Source organism: Lipotes vexillifer, unplaced genomic scaffold, assembly GCF_000442215.2.
Source record: "Lipotes vexillifer unplaced genomic scaffold, Lipotes_vexillifer_v1.1 scaffold779, whole genome shotgun sequence".
NCBI classification, from domain to species: Eukaryota; Metazoa; Chordata; class Mammalia; order Artiodactyla; family Lipotidae; genus Lipotes; species Lipotes vexillifer.
Window position 1 is genome coordinate 1,352,154 of NW_006788448.1, and position 3,964 is coordinate 1,356,117.

A 3,964-nucleotide genomic window follows, 5' to 3' on the forward strand; every position below is an offset into this window, starting at 1 on the left:
CCCTACACCCAGATTATAAAGGAATCCATCTGTGTTTTCTTTTAGTACTTGTTGGGTTTTGTTCTTTACATTAAGATCTCTGATTCCTTTGGAGTCTATTTTTGTACGTGGTGTGAGGTGTAGACCCAATTTTGTCTTTTGCCAAGTGGCTGTATTCCGGTTTTCTCATACACAGAACACTGTATTCTCTGCAGCCACAACTATAACTCCCTCTTAGGGTGATTCACTTCTGCCTGTATTGAATCATCTTAGTTTTTTTGTTTGGTTCCAACAAAACAAACAGGATCCTTGGTTCCAAAGGGTACTATTTTCTGAAACTGCTTACAGATTCTGGGGTGTACCTTATCTGGAGCCCTGGTGCTTCATGAAAAGAATATTGTGTTTAAAAAACACTTTTCTGATGGTCCAGCCCTGCTCAAGGATTGTGGATATTTTAAATAAGGTGGATGATGTGGTTCCCATGATTAAGGAGTATATGTAGAGTGATTAGAAAACAATTGAAGGCTGCCCAGAACTAATGAAATTTACATTTTGGCTTTACTGTCTCAATACCAGGAAGTACCTTCCCTGCACTAGCGTAATTCATTTTTTAAAAAATTGACATGTAGTTGATTGGCTGCCCACTCTTATTGAGGTCACAGGCAGGGGGCAAGTCATGGAGAGAAAGCCTGACCACTGAGGGATTATCCCTGGAGATGCCGGGGGCAAAGGGACAGCATATTTTAGTATATGTAAGTATAAATAATGTAAAAATCTAAACAACTTAGTATGTTGGTATGTGATAATTGGTGCTATGTTGTCAGATCCAGAAACCCAGAGAAGACAACTGCCCTTTAAGTAGGGTAATTATGACTGCTCTTACGTAGAAATGTCTTGATTTCCAGTTATAGAAATTTAGCAGGCAAGTTTGTTAGTTTTTGTTATGTTTGGGGTACTATGATATAATCAAAATAAATAAATATTTGGTCTTTGTCCCTGGTTCCTGGCACACAGCTACTAAAACCTTTAGAATCTGCAGAGTGATGAGAGTGTCTTTTGTGTGCTAATTAGACGACTAGTGGCTGGGGTCCCTAGATAGTGTCAGGATGAGGGCTGGTCACCACAAAGACCAAGGCATGATTAGATGGTTGGAATTTTCACCTCAACTCCCCCTCCCCCAATGCCCTGTCCTCCCCACCCCAGGGAGGGAAGAGAGGCTAGACATTGAGTTAATCACCAATGGCCAATGATTTAATCAAGCATATCTATGTAATGAAACCTCCATAAAAATCCCTAAACGATGGGGCTCAGAGAACTTCCGGGTTGCTGAACACATCAAGGTGCTAGAAGGGTGGTGCGCCCAGAGAGGGCATGTAAGTGGAAGTTCTGGGCCCCCTCTCCCACAAACCCTGCCCTACGCATATCTTCCGTTCGACTATTCCTGAGTTGTATCCTGTATAATAGACCAATAAATGTGCTTTCCTGCATCCTGTGAGTCATTCTAGGAAGAGTTTATGGGAACCCCCAAATTTATAACCAGTCGATCAGAAGCACCTGTGACAACCTGGGACTTGAGACTAGCGTTTGAAATGGGGCAGTCTTGTGGGACTGAGCCCTTAGCTTGTGGGCTCTGATTCTAATTCCTGGTAGATAGCATCAGAATTAAATTGAATTGCAGGTCAGCCAGCTGGTATAGGAGAGTTGGAGAAGTGGTGTCAGAAAAGACATTGCACATTTGGTGTCAGAAGTGTTGTGAGTAAAAACAGCTCAGAGACACCAATAGAACAAAAAATGGAGAGGATGAGTTAGAATGACTCTGAAGGCTTCCCACTATGAAAATGGAGGGCCAGCTTACTCTGCCAGAGGGTAGCAGCCTTGAACTGGAAGAATAAGTCAACAAGACCAGGTGTTGGTGGAATTAAAAACAAGAACTTTGAGAAAGTCAGCTTTGAGAAAGCTTTATGAGAAAGTCAGAGAAAGCTTTGAGAAAGTCAGAGACAGTGATTCTGAGAGATCAAGGATGATAGCTAAGGATGAATAAGAGTTTAGAAGGGCCTAAGGCAAGTCAGGCAAGTTGACTAATGGCTCTGAGGTGGCTGCTTTTGGCCAGCTGTGAGCTGAGGTCAAAGGCCTGGGAAGCAGACTAGGAGCTGGAGCAGGTTCAGTGTCAGAGCCCGGAATGGGCGACATGCTAAGGGCCAGAGTGGGTGATGAGGGACCAGTGTCTGGGAGAGAAGTGGGCTCTAGGTCATGTCCCTGAAAATAATTTCTTCAAAAGCCAACTTACCAATTAACCAATTTGCTAAGAGCTGCCAAACACCTTACATGAGTCTGCAACAGAGTCAGGTTCCCACCTTTCAGAAACCACAGGACACTCCAGGGATGATGAGGGTCTGACCATCTGATTTGGTCCCATCTCCTCCGCTTATCCCAAGTGGGTTAGCTACTGGTTGAATTCCAAGAAACACATAATTGCAAAATTATTTTCCTACCAGTTTATGGTAGCTCGTATAGATATGGAATTAAACAGATGGAGAAATTCTCAGAATTTCTTGAATTTTTCAGGGCCTTCCAGGAACATCAGTGTTTGGGAGGCAGCTGGGGATAAAGATGCTACAGCATTTCCTGCCTCTTTATCTTCTGCTCTCCTGGCCCACACTGCCAGAAATATCTCCCACCTGCTTTAGGCCAGCTTTAGATCTCTCATGAACTGTAGCTGTGGAAGTGAAACCAGTAAGCCAAAGGCACATATAAACAGCACTTGAGGAGCGGCTGTGAGAAATGGATATTTATGTCCAGCTGCTACCTCTGTATTGACTTGAGTCTGACAAATTGCCGAGATGTTCCAGATGCAGCACTTATAGGGAGCGTAAGTGTTTTTGTGGCCCCAAATCCTGCCAGGGTGTTTTGGCTCTTGACTGGGCTGTGTGTGTGGAGACACCTCTTCCCTCAGCCTTTTCCCCTGGGGCATTGTGCAGGTGGGAAGACTGCGTCTATTGACAGATGGTGCCCTCAAGCTGCCTTTCTCAGGGAATGACTCTTAGCGAAGGTAATCGGTGGAAGGTGCAAAGCTCTCGCCAATGATCAGAACACGCTGTCTGCACAGCTGTGTGCCATGCATGTCTGAGGACAGAAAGATTGGATTCCGAGGCACAGAGTTTGTGGATTCTTCCATATGTTTTGAAAACTATATTGGAGAAGTGAGTATATTGATTTGTTGCTCAGAAGAAGAAAACACAGCAAGCTGGGAGTCGGGAAGGCAGAGCACAGAAATAGAGAAGACCTAACTAGGATCAGGGTGGGAAAGCTGCATTTTCAAGAAAACAGAGGTTCAGACATCTCTTTCCCATCTCCTATCCAGCGTCCTTGTTCTATAAATACCTAAGAAAGCTTGGTGAAATTAGACTGGGACAATCTTTGAAGCAGACCAGATTAGAGACAGAGGTATTACATGCCCCAAAGGAAAGAAAGATCTTTCCCTTCTCCTATCCAGCGTCCTTGTTCTATAAATACCTAAGAAAGCTTGGTGAAATTAGACTGGGACAATCTTTGAAGCAGACCAGATTAGAGACAGAGGTATTACATGCCCCAAAGGAAAGAAAGACTTATTAAAGGCACGTGAGGAAAGCAGTTTCTTGAGCACCTATTGTCTGAGGGTCAATCCCTGAGGACCCTATTGCTATTTCTCAGCCAGATTTGCCTGATTTCTTGGAAAAGAATCCCATCTGAACTGTCTGTTTCAAAATTGATTTCTTTCCTTTCTTTCTGGTTAGATGGTATTTACAAAACTTTTCTAGAAGTTTTCAAATGATCATGATTCCTTGCTTATAAAGCTCCTCACTGCCACCCAGTGCCCAGACCTAGTGCTTCCTGTTTGGCCTGGTTTTGTAGCCAGCCAAGATCAAAAATAAGGTAATATCAGGATAATAAAATATTGGGTCTGGGATATCATGATACCTATTGCTATAGTAGGAAAACGGGAGAA